General features: G+C 45.7%; 1 protein-coding gene across 3 annotated transcripts in view; it reads left to right on the top strand.

Annotated features, from left to right (window-relative positions):
- Positions 1-2,309: 2,309 nt before the first annotated feature.
- LOC130282071 (inactive pancreatic lipase-related protein 1-like) overlaps positions 2,310-22,135 on the top strand; it is a 72,096-nt gene continuing 52,270 nt past the window's right edge. For 2 of the 3 annotated variants that reach the window (XM_056529931.1, XM_056529933.1), the window contains exon 1: positions 4,824-4,935. The gene's annotated coding sequence lies outside the window, so the exon portion shown is untranslated. Of the gene's footprint in view, positions 2,435-4,823; positions 4,936-22,135 lie in introns of those variants that run through there. The other variant, XM_056529932.1, reaches the window with a different exon arrangement.

The following is a 22,135-nucleotide window of genomic DNA, read 5'->3' as shown; positions in this document are numbered from 1 at the left end:
CCTCCCATAGACCTGCATTGAGAGGGCGGGGCGTGATGTCACACGGGGGGGGGGGGAGAAAAATGCCAGTAGAATCGATGGATATGTGGAGGGTATAGAAAAAAACAAAAGATAGAGTATCAAGGGGCAAATAAGACGTATCTAGAAACAAACAAAAGGAAGAAAACCAATGTAAAGAAAGAAACACTTCACCCGTACGGTCTTATGCTGTAGAGAGGTATAGGAGCTAATTAGGTCCTGCATAGTTCTTCTTCCCGATGTTCCCAAGGGCGCCAAGTCAAATGAAATTGAGCTATTTCCCGTTTCTGTCTAAGAAAGAATCGCAAGGAATCTAAAGCTTCCTGAGTTGGATTACGGGGTAAATAAGTGGTGGCATCACCCAAAAGGCGATGCTTCTCACCATTATAAGCTTCTAAGGTCATTATGACAGTGCCACCGCCCTTATCTGCCTTAGTGATTTCTAAATCTGGTCTAGATGCCAACCACTTAAGTGCCGCTTCTCACCTACCTCCCCTTAAGGACTGAGCATTTTTCAGTTTTTGCACTTTCGTTTTTTCCTCCTTACATTTAAGAAATCATAACTCTTTCAATTTTGCACCTAAAAATCCATATGATTGGTTATTTTTTGCGCCACCAATTCTACTTTGTAATGACATCAGTCATTTTACTCAAAAATCTACGGCGAAAGGGAAAAGAAGATCATTGTGCAACAAAATTGAAGAAAAAAACATAATTTTATCACTTTTGGGGGCTTCTGTTTCTACGTAGTAAATTTTTCGGTAAAAATGACACCTTATCTTTATTCTGTAGGTCCATACGGTTAAAATGATCCCCTACTTATATAGGTTGGATATTGTGGTACTTCTGAAAAAATTTATAAGTTTAAAATTGTAATCTTCTGACCCCTATAACTTTTCTATTTTTCCACATACGGGGCGGTATGAGGCTCATTTTTTGCGGCGTGATCTGAAGTGTTTTAGCGGTACCATTTTTGTTTTGATCAGACTTTTTGATCGCTTTTTATTCATTTTTTTTATGGTATGAAAAGTGACCAAAAATGCACTATTTTTGACTCTGGAATTTTTTGTGTGTACGATCTGATTAGTTGCTATGGGCAACAGGTGAACATTTCCTCTGCACGGGTTTTGATAAATCTCCCTATTTGTTTTTATGGGGTGATAACATGTTATGGTTGTGTATATGCTGTGATAACACATGACACCTTACCCAACCCATACGGCCTGAGGTGTGCCACAATGTTTTTAATTCGTACATAATAGTCATATTAGGTAGTGAGATTCCTAAATCTCGTCCACCTACCTAGTTCCTTAATGATGTGAGATGGACCTCTTGTCTGGACCCCTTGTATCGACCCCTTGTGTGCCCCCTTTGTCTGGATCTCTTGCCTGGACCCTTTTGTCTGGACCTCTTGCCTGGACCCCTTTGTCTGTAACTCTTTGTCTGGACCCCTTTGTCTGTAACTCTTTGTCTGGACCCCTTTGTCTGAAACTCTTTGTCTGGACCCCTTTGTCTGTAACTCTTTGTCTGGACCCCTTTGTCTGGACCTCTTGTCTGGACCCCTTTGTCTGGACCTCTTGTCTGGACCCCTTTGTCTGAAACTCTTTGTCTTGACCCCTTTGTCAGTAACTCTTTGTCTGGACCTCTTTGTCTGGACCTCTTGCGTGGACCCCTTTGTCTGGACCCCCTTGTCTGGAGTCTGGACCTCTTGTCAGCACCCCTTTGTCTGGATCTCCTGTCTGGATCCCTTGTATGCACCTCCTGTCTGGTCCCCTTGCATGCACCTCCTGTCTGGTCCCCTTGCATGCAGGGCTGGACTGGCCTACCGGGAAAATCCCCACTGGGCCGATCACCTTGACTGCCGAACGTCCGGCCGCACCAAGTGAAAGAAGACTTCTTGGCCCGGCCCCTGACAGTGGTTGTCGCAAGGCCGGCCGCAAGGTTGGCCGTGCCGGAAGCAATGAGGCTTCCTGGGCTGACTGCAGCAGGCTGGCCAGATGACAGCAGAGGTGGCTCTAGCATAAGGCCATATAGGCCACCGCTTCAGTCCTCGCGTTAGTGGGGGGCCTCGCTCAGGGCCCCGACTAGCGCAAGTTGCTCCCCACTCTCCAGCTGACCGCCGAGATTGAAGTTTAATACAACAGTTCCGGTTCTGTCCTGCCTGCAGTCGGCGAGCCCCAGCGCTGCCCCCGACCAGCCCCTGCTGATCCTCTGCCACTTTAAGAGAAAGGGCTTCTGGGGCTGGTCGCCTGTCATAGAAACTGCTACTGATTAGTTCCCTGACCTCCTGCCCCCGCCCCCCGGCTGCTCACCGCAGACAGACAACAGACGGACACTGTGGCTCTGCCTCCCCACCTGTAAGAGGAGCTCCAGGATCCCCCTGTAACTGAGCCACCATGATTGTAAAAAGCAGCAGGTCAGTAGGAGGATAGCCTGTCCTGAAGTCCCAGTGACTGTGGCCGGGCCTGGCAGCATGCATGATGTAATGTCAGTCTGTGCTGTGACCTACGACCTGTCTGGCCTATACTATATACAAAGTAGTATATGCAGTATGGGGCAGCCGGAGGGCACAGCACAGACATTGGTATAGAGTGATATACTGCTAAGCTGTGTGAGGTACCTGCTTATTTATATATATATATATATAGAGAGAGAGAGAGAGAGAGAGAGGAGAGAGAGAGAGAGAGAGAGAGAGAGAGAGAGAGAGAGAGAGAGAGAGAGGCAGAGAGAGAGAGAGAGAGAGAGAGAGAGAGAGAGAGAGAGGCAGAGAGAGAGAGAGAGGCAGAGAGAGAGAGAGAGAGAGAGAGAGAGAGAGAGAGAGGCAGAGAGAGAGAGAGAGAGAGAGAGGCAGAGGCAGAGGCAGGCAGGCAGGCAGGCAGGTACAGCACAGCTAATGTATATAGCCGCACAGTATTATGTCACTGTATGCCAATGTCTGTGCTGTGTCCTCTGAACTGGCTAGCCCATACTACACAATGTGGGTATACTGGGAGTTATAGATCTGCCACAGCTGGAGGCACCCTGGTTAAGAATCAATGAGAGAGTGCCTACAAACCTCATTGTTTCTCAACCAGGGTGCCTCCAGCTGTTGCAAAACTACACCTCCCAGCATGCCTTTGGCAATGTGGACATGGTGGGAGTTGTAGTTTTGCCATAGCTAGAGGCACCCTGATTAAAGGAAACGTTTCATGCTCAAAAACATTTCCCGTATCCGAAGTTTTAAATCACGGGGGGTCCAACCACTGGTGCCCCCTGCGATCACCTGTTTGGAGCCGCCATGCACTAGCACAAGAGCGCGGCTCTCCCATAGAACTATATGGAGGGAGCGTGGCGGACTCCGCTTCAGGCGAAGGTCGTGACGCGCTCCTGTGCTAGTGCACGGGGGCTCAGGAGATCGCAGGGGGCCCCAGCGGTCACCCCCCCTCGCGATATAAAGCTTATCCCCTATCCTTCGGATAAGGGGAAAGATTTTGAGCATGAGACTTTTCCTTTAAGAGACAATGAGATAGTGCCTATTTACCTCCATCTTATTGTTTCTCAACCAGGGTGCCTCCAGCTGTTGCAAAACTACAATTCTATGTATCTATCTCATATCTATCTCATATGTGTCTATCCATCTCTCTCCTATCGATCTCTATCTCATATCTATCTCTATCTCATATCTATCTCATATCTATCCATCCCTCTCATATCTATCTCATATCTATCTATCTCATATCTATTCATATCTATCTCATATCTATCTCATATCTATCTCATATCTATCTATCTCATATCTATCTATCTCATATCTATCTATCTCATATCTATCCATCCCCATCTCATATCTATCTATCTCATATCTATCCATCCCCATCTCATATCTATCTATCTCATATCTATCTCATATCTATCTATCTCATATCTATCTATCTCATATCTATCTATCTCATATCTATCTATCTCTCTCATATCTATCTCTCTCATATCTATCTATCTCATATCTATCTATCTCATATCTATCTATCTATCTATCTATCTCATATCTATCTCATCTATCTCATATCTATCTATCTCATCTATCTATCTATCTCATATCTATCTCATATCTATCAATCTCTCTCATATCTATCTCATATCTATCTATCTATCTCATATCCATCTATCTATCTATCTATCTATCTCATATTTATCTCATATCTATCTATCTATCTATCTCATATCTATCTATCTCATATCTATCTATCTCATATCTATCTATCTCATATCTATCTATCTCATATCTATCTATCTCATATCTATCCATCTCTCTCATATCTATCTCATCTATCTATCTATCTACATTCCAGAAGAGCAGCACAACTGACAATCCAGTTCGGAAAGTGATATGGTGCAGGCAGTCACAGGAGGCTGGTTAAGGACTCCGACTTCACATAGAATTTCGAAAAAGCTGCAGCACACAACTGGTCTTTAGTGCAAATAAAGTGACTGGTTTATTCCATCATCAGCAAGACAATTGCAACGTTTCAGTGATCTCACATCACCATCCTCAGGCGTATGCTACCTGAGGAGCCCTATCAACTGGGGACGTTACCTAATGGGGGCATTACCTACCTGATGAAACTACCTAATGGGGGCATTACCTACCTGATGAAACTACCTAATGGGGGCATTACCTACCTGATGAAACTACCCAATGGGGGCATTACCTACCTGATGAAACTACCTAATGGGGGCATTACCTATCTGTGGGCACTACCTACTGGGGGCACTACCTACTGAGCGCTATAAGTGCTGGAAAAGTGCAGAGTCTTAAATGTTTGTTTGCAGGTTCTGTGGAGTTGTGGCTGGAAGAAATAGTCATGACGGTCTGGGCCGGATGGATAAGAAAAGGAAATTGATTGACACCAATCAGAGAAGACGTCACCTGATGTAACTGTATGTAATCTATTATATGGTCTGCAGAGCCTGTGTAGGTCACTAACTTCTGTGTAAAGTGGTTGATTCAGTATTTGTATGGTAATATTACCCTGTTACTATGTGGGGGTAATGTGTAGTCATAGTGGGGTACAATTATTTGGACCTTGTATAGAGTTGTTGTTGATTATACTGGTCTGTGGTCTATTTATCATCTGCTGGTTTGGTGTATGCTGAGTAAATTATACAAAGTAAGAGATTACTATTATTATTATTATTATTGTGTTCTATTCTTTAAAGTAAACGTTTTTAGTTCTGACCCAGTTGCATGGGATAATGGTCTACTGTAGTGTTTCCCAACCAGGGTGCCTCCAGCTGTTGCAAAACTACATATTCCAGCTTGCCCGGGCAGCGAAAAGCTGTCTGGACATGCTGAGACTTGTAGTTTTGCAACTGCTGGAGGCACCCTGGTGGGAAAAGCTGGTCTACAATAGAGCTATTGAAGTGCAAAGTTCATATTCGTGTTTATGTATGTGTTTTAAAATGAACGCTTTCCCCTTTTATAAACAAGTATATAATTACGATATGCCATGAGCTTGAAAAATTACGCAATATGGGGCTGGTATGCAACTTTTCCCAGGGCTGGTTTTTATCCCCAGTCCGGCCCTGCTTGTATGCCCCTCCTGTCTGGTCCCCTTGTATGCACCTCCTGTCTGGTCCCCTTGTATGCACCTCCTGTCTGGTCCCCTTGTATGCACCTCCTGTCTGGTCCCCTTTGTCTGCACCTCCTGTCTGGTCCCCTTTGTCTGCACCTCCTGTCTGGTCCCCTTTGTCTGCACCTCCTGTCTGGTCCCCTTTGTTTGGACCCCGCTGAGGCCCCAATCCTTAATGAATGAATGTCCAGAGAACCGGCTGGATTTAGACCAAGAGGAGAAGTGACTATGTGGACATGTCTGATGGATCTGGATGTAGTGAGTGGAGACTGTGGACATGTCTGATGGATCTGGACGTAGTGAGTGGAGACTGTGGACATGTCTGATGGATCTGGATGTAGTGAGTGGAGACTGTGGACATGTCTGATGGATCTGGATGTAGTGAGTGGAGACTGTGGACATGTCTGATGGATCTGGATGTAGTGAGTGGAGACTGTGGACATGTCTGATGGATCTGGATGTAGTGAGTGGAGACTGTGGACATGTCTGATGGATCTGGACGTAGTAAGTGAAGACTGTGGACATGTCTGATGGATCTGGATGTAGTGAGTGGAGACTGTGTGGACATGTCTGATGGATCTGGATGTAGTGAGTGGAGACTGTGTGGACATGTCTGATGGATCTGGATGTAGTGAGTGGAGACTGTGGACATGTCTGATGGATCTGGATGTAGTGAGTGGAGACTGTGTGGACATGTGTGATGGATCTGGATGTAGTGAGTGGAGACTGTGGACATGTCTGGATCTGGATGTAGTGAGTGGAGACTGTGGACATGTCTGATGGATCTGGACGTAGTGAGTGAAGACTGTGGACATGTCTGATGGATCTAGATGTAGTGAGTGGAGACTGTGTGGACATGTTTGATGGATCTGGATGTAGTGAGTGGAGACTGTGTGGACATGTCTGATGGATCTGGATGTAGTGAGTGGAGACTGTGGACATGTCTGATGGATCTGGATGTAGTGAGTGGAGACTGTGGACATGACTGATGGATCTGGATGTAGTGAGTGGAGACTATGTGGACATGTCTGATGGATCTGGATGTAGTGAATGGAGACTTTGGACATCTCTGATGGATCTGGATGTAGTGAGTGGAGACTGGACATGTCTGATGGATCTGGATGTAGTGAGTGGAGACTGTGGACATGTCTGATGGATCTGGATGTAGTGAGTGGAGACTGTGGACATGTCTGATGGATCTGGATGTAGTGAGTGGAGACTGTGGACATGTCTGATGGATCTGGATGTAGTGAGTGGAGACTATGTGGACATGTCTGATGGATCTGGATGTAGTGAGTGGAGACTGGACATGTCTGATGGATCTGGATGTAATGAGTGGAGACTGTGGACATGTCTGATGGATCTGGATGTAGTGAGTGGAGACTATGTGGACATGTCTGATGGATCTGGATGTAGTGAGTGGAGACTGGACATGTCTGATGGATCTGGATGTAGTGAGTGGAGACTATGTGGACATGTCTGATGGATCTGGATGTAGTGAGTGGAGACTGGACATGTCTGATGGATCTGGATGTAGTGAGTGAAGACTGTGGACATGTCTGATGGATCTGGATGTAGTGAGTGGAAACTGGACATGTCTGATGGATCTGGATGTAGTGAGAGGAGACTGTGGACATGACTGATTGATCTGGATGTAGTGAGTGGAGACTGGACATGTCTGATGGATCTGGACGTAGTGAGTGAAGACTGTGGACATGTCTGATGGATCTAGATGTAGTGAGTGGAGACTGTGTGGACATGTTTGATGGATCTGGATGTAGTGAGTGGAGACTGTGTGGACATGTCTGATGGATCTGGATGTAGTGAATGGAGACTGTGGACATGTCTGATGGATCTGGATGTAGTGAGTGGAGACTGTGGACATGACTGATGGATCTGGATGTAGTGAGTGGAGACTATGTGGACATGTCTGATGGTTCTGGATGTAGTGAATGGAGACTTTGGACATATCTGATGGATCTGGATGTAGTGAGTGGAGACTGGACATGTCTGATGGATCTGGATGTAGTGAGTGGAGACTGTGGACATGTCTGATGGATCTGGATGTAGTGAGTGGAGACTGTGGACATGTCTGATGGATCTGGATGTAGTGAGTGGAGACTATGTGGACATGTCTGATGGATCTGGATGTAGTGAGTGGAGACTGGACATGTCTGATGGATCTGGATGTGATGAGTGGAGACTGTGGACATGTCTGATGGATCTGGACGTAGTGAGTGAAGACTGTGGACATGTCTGATGGATCTGGATGTAGTGAGTGGAAACTGGACATGTCTGATGGATCTGGATGTAGTGAGAGGAGACTGTGGACATGACTGATGGATCTGGATGTAGTGAGTGGAGACTGGACATGTCTGATGGATCTGGATGTAGTGAGTGGAGACTATGTGGACATGTCTGATGGATCTGGATGTAGTGAGTGGAGACTGGACATGTCTGATGGATCTGGATGTAGTGAGTGGAGACTATGTGGACATGTCTGATGGATCTGGATGTAGTGAATGAAGACTGTGGACATGTCTGATGGATCTGGATGTAGTGAGTGGAGACTGGACATGTCTGATGGATCTGGATGTAATGAGTGGAGACTGTGGACATGTCTGATGGATCTGGACGTAGTGAGTGGAGACTGTGGACATGTCTGATGGATCTGGATGTAGTGAGTGGAGACTGTGGACATGTCTGATGGATCTGGATGTAGTGAGAGGAGACTGTGGACATGTCTGATGGATCTGGATGTAGTGAGAGGAGACTGTGGACATGACTGATGGATCTGGATGTAGTGAGTGGAGACTGTGGACATGTCTGATTGATCTGGATGTAGTGAGTGGAGACTGTGGACATGTCTGATGGATCTGGATGTAGTGAGTGGAGACTGTGGACATGTCTGATGGATCTGGACGTAGTGAGTGAAGACTGTGGACATGTCTGATGGATCTGGATGTAGTGAGTGGAGACTGTGTGGACATGTTTGATGGATCTGGATGTAGTGAGTGGAGACTGGACATGTCTGATGGATCTGGATGTAGTGAGTGGAGACTGTGTGGACATGTCTGATGGATCTGGATGTAGTGAATGGAGACTGTGGACATCTCTGATGGATCTGGATGTAGTGAGTGGAGACTGGACATGTCTGATGGATCTGGATGTAGTGAGTGGAGACTGTGGACATGTCTGATGGATCTGGATGTAGTGAGTGGAGACTGTGGACATGTCTGATGGATCTGGATGTAGTGAGAGGAGACTGTGGACATGTCTGATGGATCTGGATGTAGTGAGAGGAGACTATGTGGACATGTCTGATGGATCTGAATGTAGTGAGTGGAGACTGTGGACATGTCTGATGGATCTGGATGTAGTGAGTGGAGACTGGACATGTCTGATGGATCTGGATGTAGTGAGTGGAGACTGTGGACATGTCTGATGGATCTGGATGTAGTGAGTGGAGACTGGACATGTCTGATGGATCTGGATGTAGTGAGTGGAGACTATGTGGACATGTCTGATGGATCTGGATGTAGTCAGTGGAGACTGTGGACATGTCTGATGGATCTGGATGTAGTGAGTGGAGACTGTGGACATGTCTGATGGATCTGGATGTAGTGAGTGGAGACTGTGGACATGTCTGATGGATCTGGATGTAGTGAGTGGAGACTGTGGACATGACTGATGGATCTGGATGTAGTGAGTGGAGACTGTGGACATGTCTGATGGATCTGGATGTAGTGAGTGGAGACTGTGGACATGTCTGATGGATCTGGATGTAGTGAGTGGAGACTTTGGACATGTCTGATGGATCTGGATGTAGTGAGTGGAGACTGTGGACATGTCTGATGGATCTGGATGTAGTGAGTGAAGACTGTGGACACGTCTGATGGATCTGGATGTAGTGAGTGGAGACTGTGGACATGTCTGATGGATCTGGATATAGTGAGTGGAGACTGTGGACATGTCTGATGGATCTGGACGTAGTGAGTGAAGACTGTGGACATGTCTGATGGATCTGGATGTAGTGAGTGGAGACTGTGGACATGTCTGATGGATCTGGATATAGTGAGTGGAGACTGTGGACATGTCTGATGGATCTGGATGTAGTGAGTGGAGACTGGACATGTCTGATGGATCTGGATGTAGTGAGTGGAGACTATGTGGACATGTCTGATGGATCTGGATGTAGTCAGTGGAGACTGTGGACATGTCTGATGGATCTGGATGTAGTGAGTGGAGACTGTGGACATGTCTGATGGATCTGGATGTAGTGAGTGGAGACTGTGGACATGTCTGATGGATCTGGATGTAGTGAGTGGAGACTGTGGACATGACTGATGGATCTGGATGTAGTGAGTGGAGACTGTGGACATGTCTGATGGATCTGGATGTAGTGAGTGGAGACTGTGGACATGTCTGATGGATCTGGATGTAGTGAGTGGAGACTTTGGACATGTCTGATGGATCTGGATGTAGTGAGTGGAGACTGTGGACATGTCTGATGGATCTGGATGTAGTGAGTGAAGACTGTGGACACGTCTGATGGATCTGGATGTAGTGAGTGGAGACTGTGGACATGTCTGATGGATCTGGATATAGTGAGTGGAGACTGTGGACATGTCTGATGGATCTGGACGTAGTGAGTGAAGACTGTGGACATGTCTGATGGATCTGGATGTAGTGAGTGGAGACTGTGGACATGTCTGATGGATCTGGATATAGTGAGTGGAGACTGTGGACATGTCTGATGGATCTGGACGTAGTGAGTGAAGACTGTGGACATGTCTGATGGATCTGGATGTAGTGAGTGGAGACTGGACATGTCTGATGGATCTGAATGTAGTGAGTGGAGACTATGTGGACATCTCTGATGGATCTGGACGTAGTGAGTGGAGACTGTGGACATGACTGATGGATCTGGATGTAGTGAGTGGAGACTATGTGGTGGAGTCTGAACCGGGACCTGCAGGAGTTGATTAACCACTAGAGGACGTGACATGTACACCCCCCGGCCCGGCACATACATGTACCTTGCAGGGTTTAATGATCACCGCATCTACCCACACAGTGATTGGAACCAGTCGGGCACTGCTGTCAGCAGCTGGGACGTTGTAGATAATGGTGGACATCAGATATCATTAACTCTGGAGGGGCAAGCTGTGCATAACTAGCTGGCCCCCTGACTGGTGAGCAGTAAGGGGTTAAGAAATATACAGGCAAGGTTTTTAGCCCCCTCCCCCGCCTGAAAGACTTGTCGGTAACTATAGTGGTATGTCCCATGGGGGGGGGGGGGGGGGGGAAGGAGTGCACCAATCAGGGGTTTAATAGTTTCCCAGGCTTTCAGGGGCCCTCCCCTGGGTATTTATAGCTGGGGAGTCTCCCTTCCCCCCTCAATCTGCCCAGGACCGGGAGTTTTGCCCTCCCTCCCTCCCTTTTTGTATCTCTGTTTATTGTAAGTCACAGCTTGGCGGTAAGAAGACGGTGAAAGCGGGGTCAACCCGGGGTAGACCTCCACACAGGACGGTGTGGCAGCACCTCTCGGGTTGGCAAGAAGCCAATCGGTGTCTTTGTTACAGTTAAATTGTTATTTATATACGTAATTTTATAAATAAAGCTGTGGCCGATCCCCACCCACGGAAAAGTTAAATTGTTGTTGTGTCCGTTATTATTTAATTATTTATTGTAGTAAGGGGGAGGGGTAGTTATAGCCTGCTAGGAGCTAATTGGGTCTCAACAGTCTTCAGATGCCACTGATCACGACTTTTGAAGGATCTGCAGGGCTTGAGGGACTCATCAGACCACCCACAGTGCTATTGCGGGGGTCCAATGAGTCCAGATAGTGGCTGGAGGTTTCCTTACCTCCTCCCTGCTGCTCTGCTCTATCTTCATCACCACATATGTATTCATACCCCCCCCCCCATAAATATCCCCATGTCTATTCAGTCCCCCATGTGCATCCACCTCTCCATATGTATCTACCCCCATATGTATTCATCCCCCCATATGTATTCATCCCCCCATATGTATCTACCCCCCATATGTATCTACCCCCATATGTATCTACCCCCATATGTATTCATCCCCCCATATGTATCTACCCCCCATATGTATCTACCCCCATATGTATCTACCCCCATATGTATCTACCCCCATATGTATTCATCCCCCCATATGTATCTACCCCCATATGTATCTACCCCCATATGTATTCATCCCCCCATATGTATCTACCCCCATATGTATCTACCCCCAATATGTATTCATCCCCCCATATGTATCTACCCCACATATATATTCATCCCCCCATATGTATCTACCCCCCATATGTATCTACCCCATATGTATTCATCCCCCCATATGTATCTACCCCATATGTATTCATCCCCCCATATGTATCTACCCCCATATGTATCTACCCCCCATATGTATTCATCCCCCATATGTATTCACCCCCCCATATGTATTCATCCCCCCATATGTATCTACCCCCCCATATGTATCCACCCCTCCATATGTATCCACCTCCCCATATGTATTCATCCCCCATATGTATCTACGCCCCATATGTATCCACCTCCCCATATGTATTCATCCCCCATATGTATTCACCTCTCCATATGTATTCATCCCCAAATATGTATCTACCCCCATATGTATTCATCCCCCATATGTATCTACGCCCCATATGTATCCACCTCCCCATATGTATTCCTCCCCCCATATGTATCTACCCCCATATGTATTCATCCCCCATATGTATTCATCCCCCATATGTATCTACGCCCCATATGTATCTACCCCCCACATGTATTCATCCCCCATATGTATTCACCTCTCCATATGTATTCATCCCCAAATATGTATCTACCCCCATATGTATTCATCCCCCATATGTATCTACGCCCCATATGTATTCACCCCCCCATATGTATCTACGCCCCATATGTATTCACCCCCCCATATGTATTCATCCCCCCATATGTATCTACCCCCCATATGTATTCATCCCCCATATGTATTCATCCCCAAATATGTATCTACCCCCATATGTATTCATCCCCCATATGTATCTACGCCCCATATGTATCCACCTCCCCATATGTATCCACCTCCCCATATGTATCTACCCCCCATATGTATTCATCCCCATATGTATCTACCCCCCATATGTATTCATCCCCATATGTATCTACCCCCCATATGTATCTACCCCATATATATTCATCCCCCATATGTATCTACTCCCCATATGTAATCATCCCCCATATGTATTAATCCCCCCATATGTATCTACCCCCATATGTATCTACCCCCATATGTATCTACCCCCATATGTATCTACCCCCATATGTATTCATCCCCCCATATGTATCTACCTCCCCATATGTATCTACCTCCCCCATATGTATTCACCTCCCCCATATGTATTCACCTCCCCCATATGTATTCACCTCCCCCATATGTATCTACCCCCCATATGTATCTACCCCCCATATGTATCTACCCCCCATATGTATCTACCCCCATATGTATTCATCCCCCCATATGTATTCATCCCCCCATATGTATTCATCCCCCCATATGTATTCATCCCCCATATATATCTACCCCCATATGTATCTACCCCCCCATATGTATTCACCCCCCCATATGTATTCACCCCCCCATATGTATTCATCCCCCATATGTATTCATCCCCCATATGTATTCACCCCCCCATATGCATTCATCCCCCCATATGTATCCACCTCCCCATATGTATTCATCCCCCCATATGTATCTACCCCCCATATGTATTCATCCCCCCATATGTATTCATCCCCCCATATGTATCTACCCCCATATGTATCTATTCACCATATGTATTCATCCCCCCATATGAATTCATCCCCCCATATGTATCCACCTCCCCATATGTATCCACCTCCCCATATGTATTCATCCCCCCCATATGTATTCATCCCCCCATATGTATCCACCTCCACATATGTATCAATTACATATGTATCAGTTACAATTGTTTAGTCTTGAGAAGAGACATTTAACCTCTTAAGGACCCAGCCATTTTACACCTTAGGACCCGGCCATTTTTTGAACATCTGACCACTGTCACTTTAAACATTAATAACTCTGGAATGCTTTTAGTTATTATTCTGATTCCGAGATTGTTTTTTCGTGACATATTCTACTTTAACATAGTGGTGAAAAAAATTTGTAACTTGCATCCTTTCTTGGTGAAAAATTTGAAAATTTTAGGAAAAATTTGAAAATTTTGCATTTTTCTAACTTTGAAGCTCTCTATTTCTAAGGAAAATGGATATTCAAAATATTTTAAATTTTTTTTCACATATACAATATGTCTACTTTATGTTTGCATCATAAAATTGACAAGTTTTTACTTTTGGAAGACACCAGAGGGCTTCAAAGTTCAGCAGCAATTTTCCAATTTTTCACAAAATTTCCAAACTCCCTATTTTTCAGGGACCAGTTCAGGTTTGAAGTGGATTTGAAGGGTCTTCATCTTAGAAATACCCCACAAATGACCCCATTATAAAAACTGCACCCCCCAAAGTATACAAAATGATATTCGGTCAGCCTTTTAACCCTTTAGGGGTTTCACAGGAATAGCAGGAAAGTGAAGGAGAAAATTCACAATCTTCATTTTTTACACTCGCATGTTCTTGTAGACCCAATTTTTGAATTTTTACGAGGGGTAAAAGGAGAAAATGTATACTTATATTTGTAGCCCAATTTCTCTCGAGTAAGCACATACCTCATATGTCTATGTAAAGTGTTCGGTGGGCGCAGTAGAGGGCTCAGAACCGAAGGAGCGACAAGGGGATTTTGGAGAGTACGTTATTCTGAAATGGTTTTTGGGGGGCATGTTGCATTTAGGAAGCCCCTATGGTGCCAGAACAGCAAAAAAAAACACATGCCATACCATTTTGGAAACAAGACCCCTTGAGGAACGTAACAAGGATTTAAGTGAGCCTTAATACCCCACATGTGTTTCACGAATTTTGCATATGTAAAAAAATAAAATAAAATTTCACTAAAATGTGTGTTTCCCCCCAAATTTCACATTTTTGCAAGGGTTAATAGCAGAAAATACCCCCCAAAATTTGTAACCCCATCTCTTCTGAGTATGGAGGTACCCCATAAGTTGACCTGAAGTGCACTACAGGCGAACTACAATGCTCAGAAGAGAAGGAGTCATATTTGTATTTTTGAGAGCAAATTTTGCTCGGGGGCATGTCCCATATAGGAAGCCCCTATGGTGCCAGGACAGCAAAAAATACCCACATGGCATATCATTTTGGAAACTAGACCCCTTGAGGAACGTAGCAAGGAATTAAGTGAGCCTTAATACCCTACATGGGTTTCACGACTTTTGCATACGTAAAAAAAAAAAAAAAAATCATTAAAATGGGTGTTTCCCCCCCAAATTTCACATTTTTGCAAGGGTTAATAGCAAAAAATACCCCCCAAAATTTTAAACCGCATCTCTTTTGAGTATGGAGGTACCCCATAAGTTGACCTGAAGTGCACTACGAGCGAACAACAATGCTCAGAAGAGAAGGAGTCATATTTGGCTTTTTGAGAGCAAATTTTGCTCGGGGGGGGGGGGATGTCGCATTTAGGAAGCCCATATGGTGCCAGGACAGCAAAATAACCCCCACATGGCATACCATTTTGGAAACTAGACCCCTTGAGGAACGTAACAAGGGGTACAGTGAGCATTTACCCCCACTGGTGTCTGTCAGATCTTTGGAACAGTGGTCTGTACAACATTTTTAATTTGCACAGCCCACTCTTCCAAAGATCTGTCAGACACCTGTGGGGTGTAAATTCTCAGTTCACCCCTCATTACATTCCGTGAGGGGTGTAGTTTTCAAAATGGGGTCACATGTGGGGTTTTTTTTTTTTTGCGTTTGTCAAAACCGCTGTAACAATCAGCCACCCCTGTGCAAATCACCTCAAATGTACATGGTGCACTCTCCCTTCTGGGCCTTGTTGTGCGCCCCCAGAGCACTTTGCGCCCACATATGGGGTATCTCCGTAGTCGGGAGAAATTGCATTACAAATTTAGAGGGTCTTTTTTCCCTTTTACCTCTTGTCAAAATGAAAAGTATAGGGCAACACCAGCATGTTAGTGTAAAAAATTTATTTTTTTACACTAACATGCTGGTGTAGACCCCAACTTTACATTTTCATAATGGGTGAAAGGAGAAAAAGCCCCCCAAAATTTGTTAGGCAATTTCTCCCGAGTACGGCGATACCCCATATGTGACCCTAAACTGTTGCCTTGAAATACGACAGGGCTCCGAAGTGAGAGCGCCATGCGCATTTGAGGACTAAATTAGGGATTTGCATAGGGGTGGACATAGGGGTATTCTATGCCAGTGATTCCCAAACAGGGTGCCTCCAGCTGTTGCAAAACTCCCAGCATGCGTAGACAGTCAACGGCTGTCCAGCAATACTGGGAGTTGGTGTTTTGCAACAGCTGGAGGCTCCATTTTGAAAACAGTGGCGTACCAGACGTTTTTCATTTTTATTGGGGAGGGGCGGGGGGCTGTGTAGGGGTATGTGTATATGTAGTGTTTTTTACTTTTTATTTTATTTTGTGTTAGTGTAGTGTAGTGTAGTGTAGTGTTTTTAGGGTACAGTCACATGGGCGGGGGGTTACAGCGAGTTTGAGCTGCCGCGCAAAATTTGCTGCATCGCAAACTTGCAGCCTGATACTCACTGTAAGCCCCCTGCCCATGTGAATGTATCCTGTACATTCACAGGGGGGGACCTCCAGCTGTTGAAAAACTACAACTCCCAGCATGCACAGTCTATCAGTGCATGCTGGTAGTTATAGTTTCGCAACAGCTGGAGGCACACGGGTTGGGAAACACTGAGTTAGGAAGCAGACAATGTTTCCCAACCAGTGTGCCACCAGTTGTTGCAAAACCACAACTCCCATTCTCAAGCATACTGGGAGTAGTAGTTGGCAACATCTTTAGAGCCAGATGTTGCCGAACTACAACTCCCAGCATGCTTGGAGTTGTAGTTTTGCAACATCTGGAGGACTACAGTTTGCAGGCCACTAATACAGTGGTTCCCAATCTGTGCCCTTCCAGATGTTGCAAAACTACAACTCCCAGTATGCCAAAACTGTCCAGGCATGCTGGGAGTTGTAGTTCTGCAACATCTGCAGGGCCAGATGTTACAGAACTACAACTCCCAGCATGCCTGGACAGTAAGGGCATGCTGAGGATGTGTAGTTTTGCAACATCTGGAAGGACACAGTGGTCTCCAAACTGTGGACCTCCAGATGTTGCAAAACTGCAACTCCCAGCATGCCCAGACGCCAAGGGCTATCTGGGCATGCTGGGAGTTGTAGTTTACAGGGTCCCATTACAGCAATGCATGTCACTTTACGGCGACGTACATTGCTGTAAAGGGCCCGACCGCGGCTGAAGATCTACTCACCTGTCGCCGCCGCCAGGATCCGGGTCTTCAGGGACGAGGTAAGTACCGGGGCCGGTCCCCAGCACTCCCCCGTCCCCCGCCGCGTCCTCCGGTCTTCCTCCCGTCCTCTCTGGACTTTCAGGGGCCGGGCAGGACGGGAGGAAGTAACCCCCCCCCCCCCCCCTGCGATTGGTCGGTTAACTAACCGACAGATCGCAGGGGATAGGAGGAGGTGGCAGGCTTGCCACCTCGCTCCTATACGTTAGCATGGTCCTGGCTGTCTGCGACAGCCGGGATCATGCGAAATTACTGGGCGGTCGGGTCCCAGAGACCCGATCAGCCCGGTATCGCAGCAGATCGCAAGGGCGATTTCCCTTGCGATTTGCGGCAATCGCCGACATGGGAGGCATACATGGCCCCCCTCGGCGTTTGCCCTGGATGCCTGCTGAAGGATTTCAGCAGGCATCCAGTTCCGATCTCTGCCCGGCGCGCGGCAGAGACCGGAAAACGCCAGGGCGTATGGATACGCCCTGGGTCCTTAAGGCCCAGGGTGTGAGGGCGTATCCATACGCCCTGGGTCCTTAAGAGGTTAAGGGGGGATATGATAAACGTATATAAGTATATTAATGGCCCATACAAAAAATATGGAGAAAAACTGTTCCAGGTTAAACCCCCCCAAAGGACGAGGGGGCACTCCCTCCGTCTGGAGAAGAAAAAGTTTAGTCTCAAGGGGCGACACGCCTTCTTTACCGTAAGGACTGTGAATTTATGGAACGGTCTACCTCAGGAACTGGTCACAGCAGGAACAATTAACAGCTTTAAAACAGGATTAGATACATTCCTGGAACAAAATAACATTAATGCTTATGAAGAAATATAAAATCCCATCCCTTCCCCAATATCGCGCCACACCCCTACCCCTTAATTCCCTGGTTGAACTTGATGGACATATGTCTTTTTTCGACCGTACTAACTATGTAACTATGTAACTATGTATCCACCTCCACATATGTATTCATCCCCCCATATGTATTCATCCCCCCATATGTATTCATCCCCCCATATGTATTCACCTCCCCATATGTATCTACCCCCCTTATGTATCTACCCCCCATATGTATTAATCCCCCCCATATATATCCACCTCCCCATATGTATTCATCCCCCAATATGTATTCATCCCCCCCATATGTATTCATACCCCCATATGTATCCACCTCCCCCATATGTATTCATACCCCATATGTATTCATACCCCCATATGTATCCACCTCCACATATGTATTCATCCCCCAATATGTATTCATCCCCCCCATATGTATTCATACCCCCATATGTATCCACCTCCCCATATGTATTCATACCCCCATATGTATCCCCCTCCACGTATATATTCTTTCTTCATTTTCTAGACGCCTTTCTTCCGTTCTCTTAGATGATAGAAGCCAAGTTGGAAGTGTTTATCTCGCACAAATATTTGGAAGGGAACGGGTTTGAGTTGCTCCCTCGGGCAGTGCGAGGCTTCAGTATGTGCAGACTGTATGGGACAAAAACATTGTGATCCTAAGTGTATATTGACGAAATGGGATTGTAAAGTACGGATGACATCAGCTGCAGTAGGTCACATCTATCATCCAATTCTGCAGCATTTTAGGCTCCTGTGATGGTTCCTGCTCCAAGTCTTTTACTGAATCATAAGTCTCCATTGTGCTTCTTGACCCTGTAAATGCCGTGACTGATCCAGATGTGGACAGGATACAAATAATACACCGTCCAACGAGCTATATATATATTACATTACATATGCGTAGATTTATATTCCAATTGCTAATTTACTGTCCGTTTTATTTATATACCTTTTATATATTTCTTACATCATTGGTTTATTGCGATACACATAAAAGATATTTTAAATGTTTGAAATTTTTCATATTTTTTATATATCATATACATTTTTTAAATATATTGGACATATATTTTTATATATCACATTTTTATATCACATCTTGTATCATAATTAAAAGCTACATTAGTTATCTAGGTGATCAAAATTTTTTTTCTTAATTTAGGATCTCTCATCTCTATTAAATACTGTTTATCCCTTCTCATTCATGAAATCGTGGCTCTAATAATAATAATAATAATAATTTTATTTATATAGCACCTACAGATTCTGCAGCGCTTACAATTATGGGGTACAAACAAAGACAAGTATCAGACATAAAATTACACAATAACTATTCAAACGAAGTGTGGGGATATGTTGGGGATATGTTGGGGATATGTTGGGGATATGTTGGGGATATGTTGGGGTTATGTTGGGGTTATGTTGGGGTTATGTTGGGGATATGTTGGGGATATGTTGGGGATATGTTGAGGCCAATTAGAGACTGTTATAGGCCTGTCTGAAGAGATGTGTTTTTAGGCCACATTTGAAACTATGGATGTTGTTGTTGAGTCTGAGGGATTGAGGGATAGCATTCCAGGGAATCGGTGCAGCACGAGTGAAGTCTTGGAGACGGGAGTGAGAAGTTGGGATTATAGAATATGTTAGCGTGAGGTCATTAGCAGATCGGAGAGAACGTGTAGGATGGTAGACAGGGATGAGAGAGGAGATGTAGGGAGGTGCAGCATTGTGGAGAGCTTTGTGTGTGAGACTGAGGATTTTGTACTGTATTCTGGACTGAATTGGTAACCAGTGTAGTGACTGGCACAGGGAGGAGGCGTCGGTGTAGCGGCTGGAGAGGAAGATGAGTCTGGCTGCAGCATTAAGGATGGACTGGAAAGGAGAGAGTTTGGAGAAAGGAAGGCCTATTAGTAAAGAGTTACAGTAGTCGAGGCAGGAGTGAATCAAAGCAATAATGAGAGTTTTAGCAGATTCAGTAGTGAGAAACGGGCGGATTCTGGAATTGTTTTTGAGATGCAGGTAACAAGAACATGAAAGAGACTGAATATGGGAAGTGAAAGACAGATCAGAGTCAAGTATAACTCCAAGACAGCGAGCCTGCTGCCCGGGAGTTATGGTAGTACCACATACCGAGATGGAAATGTCAGGGTTAGGTACAGTCTCAGTTGATGGAGAAAAGACAAGAAGTTCTGTATTAGAAAGATTGTTTCACATATAAAGAGGACATGATGCCTGAGACGGCAGAGAGACAGTCACTGGTATTCTGTAGGAGTGCAAGGGTGATGTTGGCGGAGGAGGTATAGAGTTGGGTGTCATCAGCATAGAGGTGGTACTGGAAACCAAATCTACTGATTGTTTTTCCAATGGGGGTGGTGTAGAGTGAAAAGAGTAGAGGACCCAGGACCGATCCCTGGGGAACCCTGACAGCAAGGGGAAGAGGAGAATAAGTAGAGCCAGAAAACAAGATGCTAAAAGAGCGGCCAGAGAGATAGGAGGAAAACCATGTGAGAGCAGAGTCCTTGAGATCAATGGAGCAGAGACTACTGAGGAGGAGTTGGTGATCCACAGTGTCAAAAGCCGCAGAGAGGTCCAAGAGAATCAGTAAAGAGAAATTGCCATTTGATTTGGCCGTCAGAAGATCGTCAGTGACTTTGGTTTGGGCCGTTTCCATGGAGTGAAGGGAGCGGAAACCAGACTGTAAGGGATCAAGGAGAGAGTTCTCGGAGAGATAGCGGATAAGGCGGGAGTAGACCAAGCGTTCCAGGAGTTTGGAGATAAAGGGGAGATTTGAGACGGGTCGATAGTTGGCTGCACAGGACGGGTCCAGAGATGGTTTTTTCAATAGGGGGGTTATGATAAGAGTGTTTGAAGGAGGAGGGAAAGACCCCAGAAGAGAGGGAGAGGTTAAAGATTTTAGTTAGGTGACAGCTGATAGCAGGAGAGAGAGACTGGATGAGGTGTGAAGGCATGGGGTCACTAGAGCAGGTAGTGGGGCGGGGGAGGAGAGGAGCCTGGAAACCTCATCCTCCGTTACAGGCTCAAAAACTGAGAGTGATGAAGAGGAGACGTGGCTGGGAATTGGATCAGAACTTTTAGGGGACTGCTCTACTATTGTTGATATTGGAAGTGAGGTCATGATTGGTAGTGGAGGGTTTATTTGCATATATAGGTGAAGACACTGACTCCAGTCACCTATAATTATCTAAGCTGCTGAGGAAAAAAAAAAAAAAACTATAAGAGAATTCAAAGTACGCATCCTAGAACACAAAGGAGATGTAAATAACCAAAGAGACAAACCAGTGGCCAGACACGTGAATGAGAAACATAATGGAGATCTTACATGTATCTCTTTCAAAGCCCTTGAAACAATCCAGATGGGAATAAGAAAAGGAGAAATCGACCAAATTGTAACACAGAAAGAAACACGCTGGATTCTTACTCTTGGCACGGTATATCCAAATGGACTGAATGAACAATTACATTTTGCCAGCTTCATTTAATTATATATATAACCGACTGTTTAACTAGTGCATCCTTAAGAGTACCCAGTTATCATACATGTACTCTACACATATGTTAAACATCTAGGTAATGGCCCACTCCTCCCTGATCCTCACCCACCCCCCCCTCCCCTTTCCCTCCCCCTGACTCTCCTTTACCCCCTAGTTCCCCTTTTATAATTGTCCTTTTAGCCTATCAACCTCATATAATAGCTGGGAGACCAGAATAAGATTAGCACCCTTAAATAACACCAGATAGAGATCACTGCACCCCTTTAATGAGGCAGACAAACCCGCGGGTAAATGCATAGATAATGCCGACCTAGAGGTCACTGTACCCTTACAATGAGATAAACCGGCGGTTAAATATACTGATTTTGCCGACTCTGTCTCTCATGTGTTCTTTATTTGCGTCCCACTGTGGAGCGCAAGCAAATTATGGCCGACGGGAGTGTGCGCATCGGATGCGCCCCACTGTGGAGCATCCGCCCCCTCCCCGATGCGTTCCACGGTGGGGCGCATGACAGCACTGCGCTTGCGCGCACTCAGCGTGTCATTATGCGTTCCACAGTGATGCGCAAACCGGAAGTGATCTCACTTCCGTTTGGCGCATACACGCCCGCACGCCGGGGAGT

This window comes from Hyla sarda, chromosome 7 (assembly GCF_029499605.1).
Source record: "Hyla sarda isolate aHylSar1 chromosome 7, aHylSar1.hap1, whole genome shotgun sequence".
Classification (NCBI taxonomy): domain Eukaryota; kingdom Metazoa; phylum Chordata; class Amphibia; order Anura; family Hylidae; genus Hyla; species Hyla sarda.
Note: the sequence above shows the minus strand (reverse complement) of the source record. Positions and strands in the feature narration are given on the sequence as shown.